This window comes from Octodon degus, unplaced genomic scaffold (assembly GCF_000260255.1).
Source record: "Octodon degus isolate 3935 unplaced genomic scaffold, OctDeg1.0 scaffold00008, whole genome shotgun sequence".
Taxonomy (NCBI): Eukaryota; Metazoa; Chordata; class Mammalia; order Rodentia; family Octodontidae; genus Octodon; species Octodon degus.
This window is the reverse complement of record NW_004524584.1, coordinates 29,276,966-29,302,564: the sequence shown is the minus strand read 5'-3', so window position 1 is coordinate 29,302,564 and position 25,599 is coordinate 29,276,966. Positions and strand designations below refer to the sequence as shown.

Sequence of the window (25,599 nt, the reverse complement as noted above, 5' to 3'; positions counted from 1 at the left end):
GGGCCAGCACAGCACGCTGGGGATCGAACCCCGGTCCCTATGCTTGCGTAAGCAGGTGCTTTATTTTAAGTGAAGACTACCTAGTTAGAATCTTGTGAATTGAATCTGGAGCTCGAAACTCTGAAAGATAGCCACGCTTCGTCTTTTATTCCTGTTGTATTATGGATTGCTTCCTGTCACTATGAAAGTGATTTAATTGTATGGCACGCTAGAACAAATGGAACGCCCGATTAGAATCTGGCATTCAGCTGTCCCTAAAGACTTTAAAATAAGGTAGCCAGAATTAAAAACCTGATTATGAAAATATCCCGTTTCCCCATCCGTGTCACAGAAATTATATGCTCTCACATTTTACCCAGACGTTTAGAACTTAGCAGCCTCCACGAATCCTATTTGTGTTAAAACCAGAGACTTGGAACATCCTCCAGGAGCCTCGGCGGCAAGGATCCTGGCGGGTTTCCCTCTTGAGGGGACTGGTGACACTGGTGGCTCCAGTGAACTTCCTTGGTATCTTCTGGATGTTTTCTTTGTATTTGTCAATACTCTTGTCTGTGATTTCAACAGTTTTCTTGTCTTGTCTTTTTCCAGTGCCAGGGATTGAACCCAGAATGTTTGCACTGAGCTGCAGCCCAGTACTTTCACTTTCTCTTTTGAGACAGGTTCTCACCAAAGTGCTAAGTCTGGGCTTGAGTGTGCTGCTCTCCTCTCGGAGCCTCCCAGAACCCTGGAGTATACTTCATTCTCAGCATCTTTCTTAATGTTACATAAAATGAAATTTATCTTTAACCACTGAACTTCTGGTTAGATGGTTCTGAAGTGTTTAAACCTGCTTCCTGTCTGCACAGATTGATTCATAAATTTATAAACTATGTGTCATAATGGCTCTACGTGTGCTTGAATAGAGATGATCAGAGCTTGTAGACTTCTTAAAGAAGAAGTCACGATACGAGGCTTGGCATCTGTGGGCAGTGGTTCATGAGCCCACCTGTGCCAGGAACGTAGTGTTTAGCTGCAACTTAGAGATGCCAAAGCTCTGAAAGGAATGGAAATCGCTTAATGCCAAGTTTGACCTGGACTGCAGCACTGTTGGCCCTATAGAGTGTGAACACACATGTATCTTTTGCTGTTCACAGAAAAAGCAACATATTTGACCGTGAGTGTGTCCCCAGACCCTGCTCGGTGTGTTCATATAAAAGTAGTAGGTGCATCTTTCTGAGTCCCAGATTTAAAAAAAAAAAATGTGAACATGGAAACCCATGTAATTCCACGGACTCGGTTAACCAGCCGGAGGCCTTTAAGGGGTCCAGACCAGCAAATGCTTTTGCTAAGAGAGTGTCAGGATGCTGGCCCGGTGTCAGTAGTCTGTGCCTGTGGCAGAGACGGTGAAAGCGGAGGCAGGTGAATCACAGGCGGTGGGCAGACCAGCTGGAGGGTCAGCACTGTAATGGAAGCAGAGTCTCTTCGTAAGAGACGTCAACTTCCGGCAGCTGGGAGAAACACCCCAGAGCAGTTGGCTGAAACGGCTTGAAGACCCAGAGCTACAGAGAGGCTCTGAGAGAGGCCGACTGTGAGTGAAAGAATCCCGGTGAAAGGGAGGGCTAGTTTAAGTCGTGATTGATCTCAGTCTGGATTGTAATTGCCTGTGCATCCCGTCCCCCTCTGGAAGGCATGCTCCGCGATCACAGGCTTCTTGTCCGTGCTGAGGAGGGTGTGTCTTCTCAGACCTCCCCCAAAGGCGGTAGCTGTTCCTTAGCTGTTTGGCAGTGTGCTAACAGAGGAGCTTAGCTTTGATGCGGGGTCTCCCAAGTCTGCACCGTATGTTTTAAATCTATGTTGGTTACTCTAGTGGAGTGCGGTGGGGGCAGGGAAAGGAGGTGGCCTGTGCTGCTGCGTCGGAGCTGCAGCGGAAGCCCTGCGGAGACAAGTGTGGGATTTATTTTAAAACTTGAGTGCCCGTGACTTTGCATCCTGATTCTAATATGTTGTGGCAGCCGCCACCTCTTGAGAATTGCTCTCGTAGGCAGCCACCATTGCTGGGGGAATATTTCCTAGTTTTCTTTTGTGCCCAGGTGGGAGGGCAAGAACCACACTTGCAAAAGGCACGTAGTGTATTCCAGAGACACAGTCCTGGGGCGTGAACGCTGCTTGGTCATGGGGACCGCTGTCACACGTGTTGAGGGACAACCCATGCCACATCTTTCCTTTTGCTGAGCAACATCTTTGGTAGCATGCGGCCACAATCGCTTGGACTTCCAATGTGGGAGTTCTTCCTGCCGCTGCAAGGTTTTAGGGAAGGTGTAGTGTTAGAATTCGCCTTGTAAATCCAAATCTAAGATGATCACTCCATGAACAATTACTTTATACTTTTCTAGCATTACCAGTAAATTCTGCCTTGTAGATTTCAGCTTTCTGTGGGCTTGATGACATTGGGTTCGTGTGTCATGTCACATGTGTTAAAGTAATACTAAGTAGCGTCAGTGGCAGAAGACGTGGTGAAGACTTAGGTTGCTTAAGTTTAAGGATCTGACCCCTACTGGGACTTTCTGTTCTAAGGACCATCTTTAGAAGGTACTTGGCAGACGAGGTGATTTAGAGAAGTCTCTTGTTGGTTAAATGAATAATCTTGCTATCAGTATATTGTTTAGAGATGTAAAATTTGCCAGTAGAAAACGCAAAAACAGAAAAGATTTAACTCAGTAGTGCTAATGGCGGAAATAATAAGGAAAGGGGAGAAGGAAGAAATATTTTTTTACATAAACTCCAGTACTGTATAGCATTTAAATATATGCATTCATTATTTTGAAACTATGAAGTTTGATATAAGCCTTGATCTAGGAGAGCAAATTGGCGGAGGCTTTAAGTGTTTATTTTCATTACAATTTAGTTCATATCCATTAGCATCTTGGGAGTATCAACAGAGCATAAAGAAAAAGAAAATTTAATAAAAGTAAAAGAAAATTGCCTGCGAGCTCTGCACTCAAAGGTAATTAAGCTTGCTGTGCCCTCCTCTCACGATTCCTTAATAAAAGCTGTTTGGGCATAATTGTTGCTCATCTTTTCTTTTAGGATAATGTCTTTTGATAATGAACAATCACACCAACAGCTCAAGTCTGTGTTCATCATAGTAGGCATCTGCCGAGGTGCTTTACACACGTAGACGTACGTCCCTGGTAACTGCTGACAGCAGTGCTTTTCTGGCCCTCTTGCTGGCAGTGAGGTGACAGGAACCCAGAGTGTCACAGAGACACCCTGCCAGACAGCAAGCTTTGCAGGGAGGCCTGGCCAGGCGCGAGCAGGAGCGACCGAAGGCTGCCAGTTGAACTCTGACTGGATGCAGTCTGCGTTATTAAACATGTAAAATACTAGGAGGTCTTTGGTCACCTTGAAATTCCCTTACTCAGTTACAATATTCTGTTTGCAGAGTAACGGGTGGGCTTTGGTTCCTAGTTTCAGCTGGTGTTTTGCTTTGAATGGTGAGTAGTGTATGCATCTTTAAACACATATTAAAAGAAGTGTTGGAATAGTTGTAGAACGACAGAGAATTTTTGAGCATACTGCTTTGAGGGCCCGTCCACACACTCCACAGCCCGATGCCCTGGTATGTACATCTGACGTTCATGGAACATCTGACGCATTTGTTGTAATTACAGATCAGTAGGGATGATTATTAGGAACTAAAGTCCTACTTTATTTAGATTTTCTTAAGTTTTACCTAATGCCTTTTTGTATTTCAGGATGCTATCCAGGATAACAGATAACATTTTATTGTCTTTAAAAAAAAAAAAAAGAAAGAAAATGATTTTTTAAAAAATGTATTTGTTACAGGATCTCACTACACAGCTCAGACTCATAGCGATCCTCCTGTTTTCAGCCTCCAGAGTGCCGGGATTACAGGCATGTGCCACTATGCCCAGACTTGGAGGCCCCTCAGTGCACCTGGGGGTGGGGCTGGTATGGCTGGTGATGCTGGGTATTGAACCCCTGTTCCTGAGCTTGTCTAAGGAGGTGCTTAGTCTGCTGAGCTATCTCACAGGCCCATCGTTGCTGAAGACTTATCTTACCTCAGGAAGTTTCTCAGATTTTATTTTAGTGACTTTGAAACTTTTAAATTTATAAAGATTTATTTATGCAGCCATCTGCATGTATGTGAGTTTGTCAGGAGCTCCCCAGCCACAGCCTGCCGCCACTTGCATAACTGTGCCTGCTCTCTTACTTACGTGTATCTTCCTGCTCTAAGCCTGAGAGAGAGCAGGCTCGAAGCCCTGCAGCCCCTTTACTCAGTGGTCCATTCCTAGGACGCTTGCACAGCAGAGACACAGTTGTAAAGTATGACTTCTGTGGGCAACGTCACCAGCTGGATTGTGGTGATTATTTTATAATTTATTTATATATTTACTTTGGTTTTAGGAATCGAACTCAGGACCTTGTGCTTGCCAGGCAATCATCTGTGCTGTTGGATTATATAATCCTAGCCCTTATTTTATTATTTTTTAATGATTTTTATTTTTTAATTTTATTTTATAATGAAGAGTAAAAACAAAAGCAAAAACAAAAATCAGAAACAGGGGTAGCCAGATAGCTGAGCAGATTAAAGCTCCTGCTTATGCAGACGCAGGGGCCTAGGGCTCGTGCCAGGGCTCCCTGAGAGGGTGATTCAGACTGGGCATGGTGGTGCACACTTGTAATCCCAGTTCTTGGGAGGCTGAAAACAGGAGAATCACTATGAGTCCATTCTATGTAGTGAGATCTGTACACACTGTACACTCTAAAAGTCATAAAAAAAAAATCAGAAACAAAGACAGGAACAGGGCAACATACAACAATACATGTTACAGATTTTCAATACATGTTATAGATTTTCAAAACGAGAATAGCTGATTAACAATGGCTGATATATTAGTCATTTTTATCTTCAGATCTGTTGCTCAGATTAACGGATTGAGTTATATAAGATTGGACATATGATTGAATATTACCACTTGATTTCAAGAAACCTTAAATTTTGGACTTTTTTGCCTTTTAAAAAATATTTTAAAGAGAGTATAGTAATAACTGATATGACATTAGAAACAGTACACATTTTGAAGACCAAGGTGACAGGTATTCACACATGGTTTCTGTATTACACATTGCTGTCCTCAGTGTACTTGCTCAGGTCAGCTGTATTGTTGATCAGTGTAGTCCCTCAGATCAACAGACATCAGCATACAGAGCTAGTCACGGTGACAGTTCTACACATTAACTGCTATGTTCAAAAAATTGGTGGACATTCTTAATACAGTCAACTCAACCATCCTTGGTATATGCTTGTATGTGTTTTAGCCCTTCCTTTTTTCCTATCTTTTCTCCTTTTCCTCATCTTCGTTGTTAAATCCTTAAGGTCTGTTTCTTTCTGTATTACTGTATCTGTTATACCCTCCAGGTTTTGTTTCTTCTTTCAAGTTCTTACAATAGGGAGACAATTCAATATTTGCACATGTGGGTCTGGTTTATTTCAGTTATGAGTATAGCCTCTGGTTGCATCTACTTATTTATGAAGGCTTTGATCCTTCCTTCCTTCCTTCCTTCCTTCCTTCCTACCTACCTACCTACCTACCTACCTACCTTCCTTTTTTGGCGGAATCGGGGATTGAATTCAGGCCCTTGCGCTTGCCAGGGAAGCTCTTATTCCACTGAGCCATCTCCCTAGCCCTGTCTTTCTTTATAACTAAGTAATATTCTATTGCATAAAAATGCCACATCTTTTTCATCCATTCCTCAGGTAATGGGAATTTTGTTTTTTTCGAAAATTTGACTACCACCAATTGTGCTGCCATAAACATAAGTGCCCCTATGTCACTGTGGTATGGTGTTTCCAGTTCTATGGGAAAATACCCAGGAGGATAGCTGGACTGAATGCGATTTCCAGTCCTAGTTTTTTGAGGGATTTCCACACTTATTTCCATAATGGTTGTACCAATCTACATTCCCACCAGCAGTGGAGAAGGGTTCCTTTTAACACGCAGCCTCTCCAGCATTTGTTATTAGTTGATTTCTTTATGATAGCCATTCTTTCTGGAGCGAGATGGTATCTCAGTGTTGTTTTAATTTGCATTTTTCAAATGGCCAGTGATGAGGAGCATTTTTCAGGTATTTATTTACCTCTCATATATATTTTTTTGTGTAATAATTTTTTCATTCATTTTAATGGGGAAAAAGATAAAATAGCAATGAAACAGCTTCAAAATAGGCTAGCAAGACAGTTACAATAATTAATACATTGCATATTGTTATCTTTGTAGTAGTCATTCATAGTACATGATGCAGACATGACATTTTGTCTAAACACTATTGGTTCAAAGCTTTCTTTTCAATGAACTAAGAGAAAGTAGCTGTATATCTATCCTAACTAATATATATATTCCACAATAAAACAGTATTTTTATTTATACTTTTGCAAAGTTAGTAACATGTGGCACAAGGTTTCCTAGTGACTAATAGGTGACTTTAACCAGACAGGATTTTTTCCTCAGGACTGAGGTAGCTTGTTTGCTTTAGGCACTGAGGTCTAGTCCCACCTACACACATCAAATCGACTTCCTAGCTTCCATGGCTCCCAACATATCCTCCTTTTTTGTTTTGTTTTGTCTTGTTAGAGATACGTGTTCCATTGCAGTTAGAGAAGCTATATTTGGAGAAGACCTTAAAGGACCTTTTCATACTTGATGCCAGTCCAAAGATTCTAGGTACTTGAATTCAGCAAAATAACCCAATATAGACCAGTAGTCCATAATGGTAGTGGGTTATCAGCACATCTGGCAGTTGTCCGAAGTTGTTGGCTTGAGCCTGTTATAGCTCAGCATATTAATATAGCTTTATTTTTTTATACCTCATGGTTGCATTTTTTTTTCTGCTGGATGGTTAAGACCAAGTTAAAGCAAGATCTATGTAACTAAAATGTAAATTTTGTATCTGACAACGTCAGTCAAATCCCCTCAGGACTTACCCTGGAACCATATACAGCACCTTGTAGATCTGTTGTCAGTATCAGCCATCTGGGTGACTCACAGCCCTTGCTTGACCAGTTTGCTCTCTGTGAAAGCCTGAGAGATTTTTTCCTCTTGGGGTAAATCTCCTTTGCCTCTTGTATTTCTTCTCAGAAGTGTATTCATCTCAGATGTCCATTTTTGGATTGAGTCTTTAAATTTTGGGGCCTTATCTTTTTTTTTTTAAGTTCTTTATATATTCTAGATAAAAGACCTTTGTCTGAGTGATTATTGGTTAATTTTTTTTTCAAATTTGTGGGTTGTTTTTTCACTCTATTGGTGATTTCTTTTAGATGTGCAGAAACTTTTCTCAATAAGAGGAGGTCCCAGGTGTTGATTCTTTGAAGTATTTCCCACGCAGTTAGATTTTTGTTCATGAACTATCTGCCTACCCCTATCTCTTTAGGATTTTCACCTACTTTCTCTTACAGGAGATTTAGTGTTTCTGTTTCAGTGTTTAGATCTTCAATCCATTTTGACTTCAGTTTAGCGCATGGTGAGACCTGGGTCTAGTTTTAGTTTTCGGCACGTGGGGAGCCAGTTTTCTGGCACCATTTATTAAAGAGGCTATATTTCTTCCAGTGAACGTGTTTGGTCCCTTTGTCAAAGATAAGATAGCTGAATGTGTTTGTGTTTGTGGTTGTATCTGCGTCTTCTAATATGTTCCATTGATCCTTCGGTCTGTTTTTGTTTTTGTTTTTGTTTTTTTCTTTTGCCAGTATCATGCTGATTTTATCACAGTAGATTTGCAGTATAATTTCAAACATTCCAGCAGAAAAGTGTAACCACGAAGTATAAAAATAAAGTTGTATTAATATGCTGAGCTGTAACAGGCTCAAGTCAACAACTTCTGACAATTGCCAGATGTGCTGATAATTCACTACTATTATAGACTATTGATCTATATTGGGTTATTTTGCTGAATTGAAGTACCTACATTCTTTGGACTGGCATCAAGGATGAAAAGGTCCTTTAAAGTCTTTTCCAAAAATTAAAAATAAAAAACAGAAAAAAAAATTATAAAAAAAAGAAAGAAAAATGAAACAAGTGAAATGCTATCTGTCAGGCGAGTGAAATAGCTCAGTGGACTAAGCACCTGCTCAGGAAGTGTAGACACCCAGGTTTGATTGGCGGTACGACATGCTGTGCCAGCCTCCCACCAGGGTACACTGAGCCGGCCACCAGATTTGTGGTGGTGGCACATGCCTGTAATCTCAGAGTTAGGGAGGCTGAAAACAGGAGAATCACTATGAGTCCGAGCTGTGTAGTGAGACTCTGTACCAAATACATAAATAAAAATATAAAAAAGAAAAAAAAAAGGTCTTCTTCAAATATAGCTTCTCAGGAATTGTAATGCATTAACTCTGTGTAATAGTTTTGGGAATATGGCCATTTTGACACTGTTGGGTCTTCCTCTCCAGGGACAGGGAATAGCTTTCCATTTTCTGACATCCTCCTCAATCTCTTTTTTTCAGGGTACTGTACTTCCCACTTTATAGATCTTTTACTTCCTTAGTTAGATTAATTCCAAAACTATTACACAGAGTTAATGCTAACAGTATACCTCACAGATCTAGAGAAAATATTCCTAAAATTTATTTGGAACGAGAAAAGACCTAGAATGTCAAAGGCAATCCTGGGCAACATACGCAAGCAGGAGGCATTACAATTCCTAGGTATTTTTTTTTTTGGATGCTATTGTGAAGTGTACTGTTTTTCTAATTTCTCTCTCAGTGTGTTTGTTGTCTGTGTAGAGGAATGCCGTTGATTTTTGGGTATTGACATTGTAACCTGTTATGCTATTGAATTTATTTATTTATTCTAATAGCTTCTTGGTGGAGGTTTTTAGGTCTTCCAAGTAGAGCATCATGTCATCTGCATGTAACAATATTTTAACTTCTTCTTTACCTATCTTTTCAGTTCTCTCTGCTCTGTAATGGCTCAAGCTAATGATTCCAGAGCTGTGTTGAATAGGAGTGATGATAGAGGACATCCTTGACTTGTACTTATTTTGAAAGTAAAAGAATTCAGTTTTTCCCCATTTAGACTTATGTTGACTTTTGGAGTTTCATAGATGGTTTTTATCAGCCTGAGGTACAGGCCATCTATTTCAATTTTCTTTAGGGCTTCAACCATGAATAGGTTTTGGACTTTGTCAAAACCTTTCCTGCATCAATTGAGATGATCATGTGGCTTTTGGCCTTGCCTCTGTTGACACAGTGTGTTTATAGTTTTGCTATGTTGAACCATCATTGCATTCTTGGGACATGTCCTACCTGGTCGTGGTGTATAATCTTTTTGATGATTTGCTGTATTCTATTTACTAGGATTTTATTGAGGATCTTTGCCTCTATGTTCATGCGGGAGATTGGCCTGTAATTCTCTTTTTTTGGTTGAATCTTTGTCTTTTTTTGTATCAGTATAATACTTGCTTCCAGGAATTGTTTTGGGAATGTTGCTTCCTTTTCAATTTCACTGAAGAGTTTGAGGAGTATTGGGATAAAATCTCCACCAATTTTTTTTTTTAATTCAGCTGTGACTCCATCAGGCACTTGGTTTTCTTTGCCTGTAAGTTTCTTTTTATTATTATTACATTTTCAATTTCATTGGCTGATATTGTCTTATTCAGATTTCTTATATTTTCTTGATTCAATTTTGGTAATTTGTACTTATCTAAAAAGTTGTCCATTTCTTTTGTGTCTTTGATTCTGTGAGAGTAAAGATTTCAAAGTAGCTATTTATGATCTTCTGAATTTTCACAGAATCTGTAAAATTTTCACCCTTTTTATTCCTTGTTGCTTAGCCCTTATTTTCTAATTTTATGTTGCTATTAGTGATTTTGAAATTAAAATAATTTGTTTTTCCTTCAGCCCATTCAGTTCCAGTGTTTCTTAGAAATTTTACTTTAATGAGAGTATAGTGATAATTGATATGACCTTAGAAATGGTTCACTTTTAGAAGACCAAGCTGCCTGGGTATTCCGGGCACAGTGTTAGTACTGCACATTGCTGTCCCCGGTGTAGTCGCGTAGTTCCCAGTCACCATCTCTTTCTCCATCTCCTTTAATGAGAGTATATCCTGCAGGCACATAACTTTGTCACAGTTGGCATTCTATCTTCAGCTTCCTTGCTACCCTAATCTATTTTAAAATTTGCATGCATTGTGTTTCATTTTTTATGCTGTACCTTTGCATGTCTTTGGCAAATGCAGTGTATTATGCATCCACTATTATAGTTTCTTAAGATTCAGTTCTGAGACAAGAGGACCACACTCCCATCCTGGAGAACTTGGTGACTTAATGAAATCCTGACTCAAAAAAGTGTGTGGGGGAGGTGGGGCGGGGGCTGCTGGAAATATGGCTCAGAGCTAAGGTCCTGGGTACAATTCCAGTACTGAAAAGATAGCATCCGTTAACATAATGTATAATGTTTTCAGATTGGCTTCCTGTACGTGGTCATATGGGTTAAAGCTTCCTTCGTTTCTTTTCGAGGCTAAATGGTTGTGCTCCGTATGGGTGCACCACAGCACAGGTATCCGTGCCCTTTCTGGAGGGCAGCCTTGTGTGCTTCCGGTTTGAGCAGTAGTGAGTAGAGATACCATAGACATTCACGCACAGGTTTCTATGTAAATGTCTTTTTACATTTTTAAATGTAAATACACAGGGTAAACTCCTAGAAGTATGATTATAGAAAGCCCGCTGCCAGCAGAATTACTGATAAGACACCTACAAAAGTCTTCCACAGTGAATCTACCAGTAAATGTTTCCATCATCAGTGAATGGAGGTTCCCACTATTTTATATCTTTGAAAGCATTTGGTATTGTCACTTCAAAAACCACCGTAGCCTTTCTATTAACTGACTAGTGCCACCTCATTGTTTGAATGTGATTCATTGTGCAACAGGAGCCTTTACTTTACCTTGAAGTAGTATCTGCCTACAGGTCCCTGAATACTTTGAAAAAATGAGAAAATCACACATAACCTCAGAATTAAGTAATCAGAATTTCACATGACTTTTTTTTTCACTGATGATATTGAAGCAGGGAAATAATGAATAAATATGAGAAGAGAAATAATTGAACTTTGTAAGAGATTCCATATGGGCAAGGGTGACTACCGGAAATAGCACACAGAATTGTGGGAAGAATGCAATAAAATTATATGAGCCCTGGGACTCATTGATTGAATAATGTTCAATTAGAAAGAAAAAAAGTGAAGGGCCAGCCAGATAGCTCAGTGGACTAAAGTGCCTGCTTAGGCAGAGCACAGAGGCCAGGGTTCAGTCCCCAGCGTGCCATGTTGGTCCCATCCCCAGGGTGTGCTGAGACTGTGATTGTGACTAGGCGTGGTGGCATGCGTCCGTAATCCTAGTGCTTGGGAGGCTGAAAACAGAAGAATCACTATGAGTCTTATCTATGTAGTGAGACCCTGTAGACTCTATACCAAGTACATAAAAAACAGAAAGAAACATGATCAAATAGATAATAAAGAGAAATTATTAAATTAGGATAGATCCACAGAGTGAAGTACTGTATGGTGGCTGAACTCATAGCTTCATTAGATATGACTAATTAAAAGACAGGCAGTAAAACAACTTACAACAAACCGTGTGATTATTAACACACACACACACACACACACACACACACACACACGGGCCTGCAGAAAGTTTAATAAATTATTTCAGTTCTCAGAGTAGCACAAATGTCATCTTTTAAACACATTTTGGTATTTTGCAGACATTATATGACATGCCTACTAATGAAATTGCATATTTAAAATCCTGTAACTTGGGAAGCTGATGCAGGAAGATTGAGCTTGAAGCTGACCTGGACCGCAGAGTAGGACCTTGTCTCAAAATATGTAAAAGTTCCTTATAAGAGACATGACTGTGTTTTGAGCCACTAGATTCTACTGAATATTAGATTGTGGTCTGCTTGTGAGATTCTATTATATTCTCCTAAAAGTATATTAGCTTTATTTGTACTTTGCACATAGAATATGTGCCGCTTCAGTTCTTCATGACCCGGCATACCTGCAGGTGTAGAAAGCCAACGTGAAAGAAAACTGCATGGGCTGCCTGCGAAGGCTTCGGAATTCCATACCTGGAGGCTGCCAGCCACTCCGGTTTCAGATGCTCTCCGCTGCAGGGGTCCCCCTCCCAGCAGCTTGCAAAAATGAGAACTATAATCACTGAGCTATCATAAGGAAGAAAAACCAACATTGACTTGCTAGGCCTCGGCACCTGCTCATGTTAGGCCGTCGGCAACTGAGGAAAAGCCAGCTTTTGTTGTTAAACACGGAGCCTGGAGGGACGTGAATTAAGACACCCCAACGCGGCTGTCTCCTAGTTGAATGCTTTGTCCTTAGTAAGCGTAGCTGACGCTGGTGCTCACCCTCAACGAGTATGTTGTTACGTTTCTTCTGTTTTGGCTCAGAAAATAAAGCCTCTGTGCACATTTACCGCAGAGCACCATGCTTAACTGGTACCTACCAGCTACCGAGATGCCTTGCCAGCATGCTGGTTAACTTAGGAAACAACAGCCACAAAAGAATGTGTTCATTTGGGAAGATAACATTGTGCGAGATCATTATGGAAGAGCAGCCCGCAAGTGTCTAGACCTTACATTATTCCTGTAGGAAATTAGCTTTTAAGTACCTTCTTTCTTTTATCTCCGAGAGATGCAAAGAACAGCTTCAAGAAAAACAGTCAGGAAGCACTGTCTGCACCTTCTCATTAGAAAATTAGCTCCTTACTCCTCGTTAACGGCCCTCCTTCTGAAAGTAATGAAAGGAGAAGGAGATTCTACAATGCTTTTTTCTCATTTATAAAGTGTCTGCTACATTACTTCGTATTTGGAACTCAGAGATAATCCTCAACTTTAAATGAGAAAAAACCAGTTTCTCAAAGTTGAAAAAATGGAGGAAACACCATGTTTTTTTACTCGGAGAAACTGCGTCTCTTGCACTTGATCCCACTTTCTTCAGTCGTGGCTTCACCTGTTGCAGAAGAGGCAGCTGGCGGCGCTCCGAGAGGGCTCCTTCGTGGGTGGCGGGGCATGTTTTTTCTCACTGTCTTCTGGTAACTCTGTAGTGTCTGTCACACAGCAAGACCATAGCAGATGTCTTATGCGTGGGTGAATAAATCAAAGCCCCTTTATTGACTTGTTTCCCTTTATTCTTTCCACTAACTTGATAGGCTCAACCTAGTACGTAGTATATGGTTTCATGACCTCAATACCAAGTAGATTCCATTTAGGTTTAGTTTTGAAAGTTGTATCTGCTGATGACTTATACCATTTTGAGTAGCATATGCACACTATCCCGTGCTAGAAACCCTGGTGTTCTGAAACCAGGCCACACTGCCTCACCTTTGCTTTCAGTTCTTCTCAAAAGTTGCCCATCTGTTGTTAGGTGAGTACTACCATAAAGAAAGCCAGGCTGACCCTCTGTGATATAAGGAATTATGTGAAGATTTGCATTCCATTCATTGAACATTTACTCACCATGGGTGCTATAGCCTGCACTGTGACATTCCATTTCGTCCTTCCAGGGACTACTAAAGTTGATACTGTCACACGCACTTTGACAAAAGTACCGCTGTGATAAATTAATCCAGTTGACTTAGATAAAATCATGAGTGTCTAAGGGTGCAGTCCAAGGTTCTGAAATGGCAAACCCTAGCATCCTCCTTTATTACTCCTTGAAGTCATTTGGGAGAAAGGGAGGCATCGTGGAAGACACAAGGGGTGTCCACATGAGTCTAAACCTAGTGCTGTTGGTTGTGGGTTGTGTGACTCAGAGTACACTACATAAAATATTTTCACTGTGGATAGTGCCTTGTCTCACACAAATTAGGAGTCATATAAATACATCTCACTATCTATGCTGCTAGGACTCTGTTTTATTATATTTTAACACATTGTTAACACAAAACCTTAGAAGTTCTTCTCATCATCTGAGTAGACATTTGGATACAGATCAAGGGACATTTCATACGATTGCAGTAATAACATCTCTAAGTGATCATTTTCTGTTAAACCCTACATGAATATATGTATTTTGCTTCAAAAAAAATAAGCACATTGAAAATAATCTAACAAAGTATGAGAGGAGGAGTTGACACAAGGCCTTGGGACGTGGCTAAATGTCTTGAAAACACACAGTTTCAAGAAGGAAAGAAACAGGAAAGATTTGGAAATTAATTCTAAGACATGAAATTCTGGCAGCAACATAGACGTAGAAAACAACGAAGAATACACTGTGTCCTCTCCATAGATAAAAGAGGACAAAACATTTGGTAATACGAACAATATAGATTTAAAAAATCACCAGAGACAGAGAATTGCTGGAGAAATTAAAGTAATGGAAGGGAAGTTAAATCAGCAAAATAGTTACGAAGCAACTGGAAGGTGCGCAAAAGCTTCTGAAAGCGATGAACTTCTGATGTGTGACGGATGATTTCAGACCTGGTGGGAGAAGTTCTGCAGGTCAAGCATGGCATTCACGTTTTCGAAGTGTTAGAACATGTGTCACAAATTAAACAGCCAAGGGTTTCCACGGTAGAAAGAGAAACTCATTTTTCACTTTGAGGTCATTATAGAGTCGTGACACACAAAAAAGCACAAACCAATAAAAAGAGAATTATTTTTCATGTATGAATAGAGATATGAATATAAATCTGACAAATACAGAATATGTGTAAATCAACTTTTTTGAAAGATGCTCTTACATAATTGAGCAAAATAATATAAATATATATTGTAAATATACAGTATATGTGTCCATATATCACCTAGGAATGTACATTATGTGATGATTATATTATGTATTTATGTTTTTGCTAATAGCATTTTATTTTAATAAATTGATATAAACATGATTCTCCAGAGATTTAGAGCATTTAATTCTTCAATGAAAGATTTTGAAATTGCTATGAAAATATTCAAATGATAAATATTAGCGGGGCCGGGGAGATGGCTCAGTAGAACAAGCGCTTCCTTGGCAAGCGCAAGGGCCTGAGTTCAATCCCCAGTTCCGAAAAAAAAAAAAAAAAAAAAATTCAAATGGTAAATATCAGCTATAAGGCAACTTTTATAGTGATTCCATTTCTTATGTATGAATGCAGGATAACAAGAAATACTAGAGAAGCAAACAGTTACCTAGCAGCATTTTTAAAAAGCACGTGATTGTGACACAGTCTGTTATGAGGAGCTGTGAAGGCTCAGGAGCAGGGTCTACTGTGAACCTTCCCATGACAGCCGCTCGTAGGTGGAGGGACTGGTGGTAAGGTCTGCTGCAGTTCTGCTTGTGGTCTACATCTAGAAAACGGGACACTGAATTGGAAACGGCGCCCATTACTTTTGCTCTGTTGCATTTTACACAGTCCGTGCCACTTGTCCTTGTACCCCAGTATGCTGCACAGCTGTTATGTGCCTTAAAAAAAGGGTAGAATTATTTGTAGGAAAACGGAGGCATCTTGAGACCATAATGTTAAGTGGACTAAATCAGATAGACAGGCGTGACTATCACTTGGTTTCTCCTACATGAAAGCCAAAGTGTAAATAAAGAGCAGAGTGAAGGGTAAACAGCAGGAAGTAGTAAGAAGGTCTCTCGTGAAAGGGAAGGCCACCACGAGGTGCAGGCAGGGAGAAGGGGATGACAGGTGAAGGCGCTGTTGTGCATGCACACCGCCACTGCACACCGGATGTGTTCACTAAGAACCGCAGACATGTAGCCATTAAAATTTAAAATTGAATTTAAAAGGAGGTAGAATGTTGTGTCCTGGAAATATTTCTTTTTAAGGAAGTTTTAGGGTCCGGGAAGATGGCTTGGTAGAATAAGTGCTTGCTTGGCAAGCGCAAGGGCCTGAGTTCAATCCCCGGTTCCACCAAAAAAAAAAAAAAGTTGTAAAAATCATTTATTTATTTATTTGCTACAGGGTCTCACTACACAGTTCAGAATCACAGTGATCCTCCTGTCTCAGCCTCCCCAGTGCTGGGATTACAGGTGTGTACACATGGTGCCCAGGGTTTCGGGGTCCGCGTGGCTTGTCGTACTGAGGATCGAGCGTGGTCCTTGCACTTTCCAGGCAGGCACTTGGGATCAGAGCTGTCTCTGCAGCCTTCAGGCATTTCTTGAACGGCAGAGTAAAGGCTCTGAATGTCTTCTCGCCTGTGCACACGCCATTACTGCAAACGCTAGCTCAGTGCACTTTTCTCGGTTCCTTGGCACTAAGATCCGTGCAGTGCTCTTCCAGGTAATTCAAGAGCTCCGCACTGCTGTTGTCCGTGACCTGGCCTCATGGGTGATAATGGTGGAAACTGGAAGCACCTCCGCTTAGGAAAATGATGCAAAATGGAGGGGTTTTATACCTAAATTTGCACACATATTAATTAGGTCACAACCAAGGCTAGTATCTCTATGACAGACATAACCAAGTTGAAGTGGCATTTGCCCTTCCAGTGTGACTCGTGCAGAGCCTTGGGGAACGGCGCTCAGGGTGGAGTGCACGGGGGGGGGGGGAGGCGAGCTCGCTCGTCTCGGAGTGCTGCCGTCAGTGCTTCATGAGAAGAGCTCCCTTTAGGGTTTCACAAGTGCTTTGTCTGACTTGAAGATGATGTTTTCTGGGGCAGTACATTTCTAGTCTATGTGAATTAACAGATTGTAAATATGTTGGCCAATGTTATAGGTCGGTTAATCTAAAATTAAAGGTAACCTTTAGATTTCAGTGAAGAAAAAATATCTATGTACATTGTGTTAAGAGTACCTCTTCTTCTGAGGTACTCTATAAAATCCTATTTATTTATTCGTTTATTTATTTGGCAGAACCGGGGCTTGAACTCTGGCCCTTGTGCTTGCCAGGGAAGTGCTTATTCTGCTGCGCCATACCCTCGACCCCAATCCTGTCCATTTAAACACTAGATTCCTGTGCGGAAATAATTAGGTTCTCACTTACTCATTTGCCATTTTAATCTGCATTCAAAATCCTGTTGTTCGTATGTGCTAGTGATGCTCTAAGTAATCTAATTAATGTATATTTTCAAGTTATATTTCCTCATCAATATATTGAATCCTGAACATTATATATATAGTTTCCCCTGAGGGAAACTGGCATGGCATTTGGTGCCAGGGATTGAACCATGGTCCCCTGCGCCTGCCTAAGCAGGTGCTTTAGACTCACTGGCTCCAATATTAGTATATTTTATAATGCATGTTACTTATCAATGGTCCCTTGAAATAGTTTTACATTATTATTCAAATTTACAAACAAGTGTCTAGTATATCACACACTGTACAAATTAGTAAATTGAGGTTAATGAAGGTTAAGTTATTTAAAGAACATTCAGCAGAGAAAAATACTTAAAAAACTAGAGTTCACTTTTAAATATTTCAAATTTCTGAGCCAGCATTAATGTGCATGAGAAAAATAGGCACTTGGGGAATCTAAGCTTAAAACAGTGATCACATAGATCATGGTATAAAACATCTTGTGTCCATGAATTATACTATATTTTATTCACTTTATAAAATGTTTATGGTATATTTTTGGTTAGATGTTTTCTTATGTATTTGGTACAGGGTTCCCCCATGCAGCTTGGACTTGTTGTGATCCTCCTGTCTCAGCCTCCCCAGTGCTGGGATTACAGGCGTGCACCACTACACCTGGTCTGGGCAGCCTGCTCAGCGCGCCCAGCGGCAGGGCCAGCGCGGTGTGTGATGCCGGGGATCACAGCCCGGTCCCTGTGCTTGCCTAAGCAGGTGCTTAGTCTGCTGAGCTATCCCATGGGCCTGCACAATTGTAATTCTGGAAAAACTTCTACACATAGAAATATCTGTAAAAGCTTTTATATTAAATAGCTGTGCATATAACTAATAATAGCTAAATACAGTTACTAAACTAGTAACAAATTTAGAAAGCAGTTGAGGATAACATTCAATACTGCATATGTTAGTTTGGGCTAGTATTTGTATAATTGAATATTAAATAAAATATTTATGCATTTTTATCCTTGGTCATAATTTTATAGTTATGATACCACTGAAGCTTATTCTGGAAACAAACTCAAAATATGGGGCAAATCAATTTTTAAATCCAGGTGACAAGATCTGGCTAGGGGCTGGGACAGCTCAGCCCCTGGCGAGCCCCAGACAGGAGCAGTCGTGAGGACAGTGGCAGTGTGTGATGTCCCCTGTGCCCTGTGCCTACATGCAGACCTCTGCCCCAAGATGATCCAAGGCACCTCTTCAGTTACAGTGAATGAAGGTGCCTCGTCCCATTTGTTTCTTCAGGAGATCTTCTTTGGGAAAAATATTTGTGAAACAACCTAAATATTTTTTTTAATTTTTATTTATTTATTTATTTATTTATTTATTTATTTATTTATGAGAGAGAGAGAGAGAGAGAGAGAGAGAGAGAGAGAGGCCAACTCAGTCCACCATGGTGCAGGGCTGGCTGGCATGTGGTGCTGGGGGATTGAACCGCGGTCCCTGATGCTTTTGCTAAGCTTGTTCTAAGTAGGTGCTTTAGACCACTGAGCCATCTCTCCAGCCCCAACCTAAATATTTTTAAAAGTGTTGTTTTTCTTTGTTAAAATTATCACTTGGGAAAGCTTTAAAGGTTCTTTCTTGGGTTTATTCGCTTTTTCAGTGCTATTAGTGATCGCCATAGGTGTATTATTATAGGGAAAAACAGTATCCATAGGGCTTAGCATCTACTGAGGTTGTCTTGGAATATATTCCCCTGTGGATAAGGAAAAATAGTCATAAGCAAGCACAAATACAGTAGTGTTTGGAAACTAAATACTAGCCAATTAATTGTCCATAGGGCCCACTAATCATTAATATAAACATATAAATCTGTAAGTTTATCTCAAAATCTTTACCCAGAAAAGTTCAGCACTTGGCAAACAGGCAGAGCTCATCTCCTTGGGTGCTAAACATTGGCTTTATATCCTGCCAATCGCTGGGAAAGATCATATAAAATCTCGTTTGGTAAATGATTGGTGTGGATCATTCTTGCTCCCTACTGAATCGCAAGTTCTCATCTTTGAGTCTTGTTGAAAAATCAGCATTCTTTGTGGACAGAGATGTTCAAGTATGCTTTCTAATGCAAAATTGATTTAAGTACTTAAAAAAAATCCCAACCCGAGAATCTGCACATGCCAAAGCAAGCCAGAGAGAGAAACACAAACTCCCACTGCGAGGTGCTGGTCCTCTGCCCTACGATGACCTGTGCGGCTGCTCTGGTGCCGCTGTGTGCTCCATGTGGCACCTAACTCCAGAGTATCTCGCCTCAATAGCTATCACATTTTAGGTCCACAAACAATTTTTTCTAAGTTTCATTTATTACTTGATTTTTCATAAACTAATAGCAAAAGGCTAAACCTAGTAGGTGTCCAGGACTTCACCTCGCATATTTGCTTGTACCATTTTGCTCATGCCATTTCCAGAAAGAATGAATGTGAGCAGCTTGAGTATGAATGAAGAATACTAATTTTGTGAGTTGGAGGAAGGTGGAGAGCAGCCTCCATCGGGTGAGTGTTTCACTGGCCTCCGTGGGTCAGCAGGCCCTCCTGTTGTGCAGCTGTGGAGGTAGAAGGAACCCCAACGCATCGGGCTCTGCACCTTCCAGTAGCTTTTCTCTGTGACTTTAATCATAAGCCATGAGCATGGAAGTCGAGTTGAAATTCTTTCCTTAAAAAATTCTTCATGAGAGGTAATGATCGTGAGAGAAGTGAACGTTTGTAAATAATTTCATGGTTCTCTCAGTCCAGTAGGATTGGCTGATGAATTCAAGTTCAGTGCAGTTGCTCTACTGAGCGACTGACGGCAGCTTTGAACAGAAGTTTATCTCTCAGTGCTGGGGACAGAAGTTCAGCGACAGGTAGCAGCGATGCAGTTCTTCCTCGGGCGGTGCAAGGGAAGGACCTGTTGCAGCTCGCTCTCCTCTTGGCTTGCGTGGTGGCTCTCCAGAGGAGAAATCAGAAATGCAAGGCAGTATTCTGTTGGAGCATGCCTGGGTCTGCAGCTCCCATTTCGTTAAACACCAGTCGTGTTGGGTTAGGGGATACATTTACCACAGTGGGACTTTTTTATTTTAAGAAAAAAAATAAGAGTTTCAAAGCAGACTAATCAGACAGCAACAATAATTAATATGTTGTATCTATAATAGTTGTTCAGAGTACAAGGTATAGATGTGAAATCTCCAAACAATATTAGCACAACCCTTTCATTTCAGTGAACTAAGAAATGCTAGTTAGGCAACTATTTTAATTATCTGGGATTTAAAAAAAATTTTTTTCTCCTTCCATCAGTTTTTCTTTCTTTTTTCTTGGACTGTGTTTCCTCTATTCGCAATAGCTATTGTACATTTTGGACCTTGTTTACTTGCTCAATTTCTCACACTACTGAAATGATCCAATGTTTACAAATGTGGGCCTGTGATTTATGTCACTTATGAGTATGGAATCAAGTTGATGTATTTACCTATGAACGTCTCCAGTTTATCCTTCTTTGTGGCTGAGTAGTATTCCATTGCATGAGAAAAAAAAACCTGTCTCTTTTTCTGTACTTTCCTCAGTTGATGGGAATTTGGGTTGTTTCCAAGATTTAGCTATAACGAATTGCGCTGCTATAAACGTGGATGCACGCATATTACTATGACATGATGTTTTCAGTTTTTCTGGGAAGATACTCAGAAGGAGAATAGCTGTGTCAAATGGGAATGACATTGTTAGTTTTGGAGGAATCTCCACACTGATTTCCACCATGGTGGTATCAGTCTGCACTCCTACCAGCTGTGGACAAGGGTCCCTTTTCCCGCAAAGCCTTTCCAGCATCTGTTATTCATTCATTTCTTCATGATAACCATTTTTTTCTGGCATGAGATAGAATCTCAGTGTTGTTTTAATTTTTATCTCTTGAATGGCCAATCATGTTGCACATTTTTTCATGGATTTATTTGCCATTTGTAGTTCATCATCTGAGAAGTGTGCATTCATCTCCGATGCCCGTGTTTGCACTGGGTCTTTGAGTTTGGGGGACCTGATGTTTTTTCAATTCCTCACGTGTTGTACATGTAAGCCCTTTTGCCTGCGCGACAGCTGGCTATAATTTTTCTCCGTTGTGTGGGTTGTATTTGCACTCTGTTGGTGATTTTTTTTTCTTGTGTAAAAGCTTTTTTAATGAGGTGAGATCGCATCTTTGTAGTAAATCCCATGTGGTCCGGGTTGACAAGTCTCTGCCTACACCTGTGTCTTCAAGATTTCTCCCTATTTTCTCTTCCAGTAAATTGTCTTTTTGTTCTAATATTTAGATCTTTGATCAGTTTTGACATTAGTGCATGGTGACAGAGGTGGGTGTACTTTTAGTCTTTGGCATGGAAAATCCACTTTTTTCAACACCATTTATTAAAGAGACCTTCTTTCTTCCAGTAAAGATGTTTGGGCCCTTCATCAAAGATAAGGTATCTTAGCGCATGTGTAGTTGTTGTATCTGAATAATCTATTCCTCAGGTCTGTTTTTCTTTTCTTTCTTTCTTTCTTTTTTTTTTATATTGTAAGTACCATGCTGATTTTGTCATGGTAGCTTTGTAATATAATTTCGAGTCAGGGATTGTGATTCCCCAAGCCTAGCCTTGTTACCCAGAATCGACTTTGCTATTCTAGGCCTCTTCTGGTTCCAAATGCACTTTAAGAATGTTTCTTCGGCTCTCCAAGAGTGATGTTTTGTTTGGGGTCGCATTAAACTTGTGCAGCAGCTTAGGAAGTATTGCCATTTTCTCTATGGTGCTTCTTCCTGTCCTAAGCAAGGGATGCTTTTCTATTTTCTTAAAAAGAACCAAATTAGATTTATGGAGATAAAATTTACATACATAATAAAGTTTATGTGCTTAGTATACAGTTTGGAATTAGGACAGAAGTATGCACTTGTGTTTGTAATTGTTGCCAGAATCACAACACGGAACACTATCTGCACCCAGAATTTCTTCGTGTTCTGCTTTGTCCTTTTCTTGATCTGGTTTCTCTCTTATGATACTGCCTTGATCTGGTTTCTCTCTTATGATAGTTAGATGACATTGCATTTATGCTTTATTTATTTGTTTGGTATGGGGAATTGAACACAGGACATTGCACTTGCCAGGCATGTGCCGTGCCATTGTACTATATCCCAGGCCCTACATTTATAATAAAAAGAAACCAATATATATCCATTAACACCCCCATTCCATATCACAGAGTAAACTTTGTATTTTTAATTGTATCTCTGACACTTTTAGTTGGTCTGTTGCAGTTTTTTTTTTTCTTATCTTTTGCATTTGTCTTTCTTTATTTTCTTTTCTTTTTTTTTTTTTAGGAACTGGGGATTGGACTCAGACCCTTGTGCTTGCCAGGGAAGCGCTTATTCTACTGAGCCATTTCCCCAGCACCCTTGTTTTTCTCTCTCTTTCTCTTTCTTTCTTTCTTTCTTTCTTTCTTTCTTTCTTTCTTTCTTTCTTTCTTTTCTTTCATTCATTTTTTCTTTCCTTGTTGTCGTTGTTGTTTGTTTATTTTTTGAGACAGGATCTTGTATTTCAGGCTGACCTGGAACTCGCAATACACTCCTGCATCAGCTTCTCCAGGGTTGGGATTGATTGTCCCCATGAACTCTACTTAATCACTTTTTAAGTGTTCCTTCCTACTGGCTAGAGGAGCTTGTTCACTGCCCCACTTTCCCTGCAGTGCCCTGCTGGAAGGTTATGGAATGCATCTGCTTGTATTTCTTTTATTGCCACTTCAGTGAATTTCTTGGTTCCCTGGCACGAGTGTACCCCTGGGTAAGAAAAATAAAATAATACCAAGAGAGCTAAAGGGAAAGTCAGACAGTTCCTTCCTGTAGCCCGGCTCCCTGTGAGTCCCCTTACAGAGCAGCCTGCTTCGGACAATCTCTTGTGTGTCTAAGTAGTGTCCTTTCTGTGTGATATTTCTGATAGACAGAAAAATGTCCTTTCCCCACAGAGAGGGCAGCAGAATGAGCGAGCAGGAGGAAGTCTTGCGGGTGAGTCCACAAGTCTTCCTTGGCCTCTAAGACTCCCCCGATGCTGGACGTCAGTCCAGCAGCCCGCTGTGCCCCAGGGGCTTCTGGGTGCTCTCTGGAGTGCAGGCCGGGCTGGTGTGGGCTGAGCCACAGGCCGGGCTCGGAGCGCAGACCTCAGTTCCAGTTTGAGCCCCATCCTACCTGTCCTTGACCAGCATCATTTCTGTGATTTTCCTGCACTGTTCATTTAAATAGATCCTTACTAATAAACATGAAGGCCACTTCTATTTTTATTTTAAAGAAAAAAAAAGCTTATAAAAATCCTTTAAAACTATACAGAATTTCAAAACATGATAGGAAATCAACAATGGTTGTTATAGTGTGTATTGTTATCTTCAAAGTAGTTGCTCAGATTACCAGATATAAGCATGCAAAATTAGTCAAAAAATTAAGTACTAACTGTTCCTTTCAATAAACCATTAAAAATTAGCAGTACAATTGTCTTAGCTATAGTGTGTGTGTGTGTGTGTGTGTGTGTGTGTATTCTTTTTTCTGTTCCTTTTTCTTTCTTTTCTCTTTTCCCTTATCTCACTTGTTCTTTCCTCTTGAGCAGTTTCTTTCACTTTTATAGTACCTGGGCTGGCCAGATAGCTCAGACGGCTAAAGCACCTGCTTAGGCAGAGTGCAGCGGCCAGGGCATTCCTGCCGGCCCTGTCCCCGGGGCACTCTGAGACAGTGATTGAGGCTGGGCATGATGGTGTGCACCTGTAATCCCAGGTTTGGGAAGCTGAAATCAGGAAAGTCACTATGAGTCCAATCTGCGTATTGAGACCCTGTAGGCCCTGAACTAAATACAAGAAACAAAACAAAACAATATCTTTTGTACCTTTCAATTTTTGATTCCTCTTTCAATTTCTTACACTAGGGAGGCAGACACGTGTGAGTCTGACTTATTACCCTTATGAGAATGGTCTCTAGTTGCATCCATTTATGTATAAAAGCCTCAAGTTTCTCTACTTTATAGCTATGTAATACTCCATTGTATAAAAATACCGTATTTTTTATCCATTCCTCAGTTGATTGACATTTTGTGTTGTTTCCAAGATTTAGCTATAACGAATATACTACTATAAACAGGTGTGCGCATGGATCACTGTGGTACATGTTACTAATTCTTCTTTTCATTTTCGGATCTCTTTTTAAATCTCCTTTTTCAGAGTACTGTAATTTTCAACGTATATTTTCTTCTGTTTAAGATTTGCGCCTAGGTATTTCATTAGTTTTTGGATGCTATTTTGAAGGGTGAGATGTTGCCAATTTCTCTTTCTTTGAGTTTGTTTCTTGTGTGTAGAAATCTAGAATGCTCTAGATTTCTGAGTATTGACTTTGTATGCAGCTACGCTGCTAAGTTGAGTTATTAAATGTACAAGGCTCTTGATGGAGTTTTTGAGGTCTGTGTAGACTGTCTTGAGTGTGACTGTTTCTGCAGCAACAGCTTTTCCAAAGTAGCCCAAATTCCTCCAATGTGTTGGGAATTAGGAACTCAACATGGAAATTTGGGAGAGGAAATATGATTTGACCTGTAACCAAAACTAAGAAAGAAGTCAAAGGTGAGTGCAGAAGTGTTGGACTGAGCAAGTAGAAGCATGGAAAGGCAAGCCCCAGAGAAGCAAGTGCATGAGGCCGTCCACCTGGCACCTCAGATGGGCTGCCCTCGGTGGGCTCCTGTGGAGAGAAGAGCTTCTGTCTACACTGAGGCTGGGGGTACTCTCAGTCAGTGGGGCAACACATCAGAAACTATTTAATCCATTATCCCTTGAAATTTGTATGTAACTCAATATGTGTGGAGAATTATGATATAGATTGCATCAGATAATTTGTAGCTCTCTCAAGCATTTATAATTTGACATAGCATGCCTCCCTGGCAGGTGATGGTCCATGTTACAGAGTTCTGCAAATGTGGACATTTCCCTCCTTAAGTGGATGTAGTTTGGGTTTTGCCCTTTTTAGTTTATCAGTCCGAGCCTTTTTGGCTGGAGTTTGTGGACTGTGAATGGAGGCTGGCAGGGAAGCTTTCCTTTGGGAATGAGGAAGAAGAAGCAGAATAGGAGCTTTGTGCCCTGCTAGAATATTTGTCTTCAAGAGGACATTGCTGTTTTATTGGTGGAAGTAACCATGGAATTTGACAATTAATTGAAAGAAAAAGCAGAATTCTAGGTGACAAGAAGTGAGAATTTTATAAAAAGCCATGTCAAGCATGAATAATAACTGAACGCCCAATTCATTGGCTTTGATATGCTCTTGCTTAGGCCCCTGCTCTAATCATATTTAAATGTCTGAGTGCTTTCCTTCCTGCACAAAAAGATACAGGAAAGGACGTCCCAGGGCTTTCTCTCTGCCATGTGCAGACCCTGTGACAGGGTTTCATTTATTTAACCAATATTTTTGAGTTATTTGAAAATGGAAAGTGCAGCATAAGCCTCAGAACTAATTTTGATAGTTAAAAATTTGTGCTAGCCATCATTTATGTTGGCTATTTTGATGCATATACATTTAAA

General features: G+C 40.4%; 1 protein-coding gene across 1 annotated transcript in view; it reads left to right on the top strand.

Annotated features, from left to right (window-relative positions):
• The window catches only part of Ctnnd2 (catenin delta 2), a 927,345-nt gene that overhangs the window by 88,014 nt on the left and 813,732 nt on the right, over positions 1–25,599 (top strand). The gene's annotated exons all lie outside the window — the stretch shown is intronic.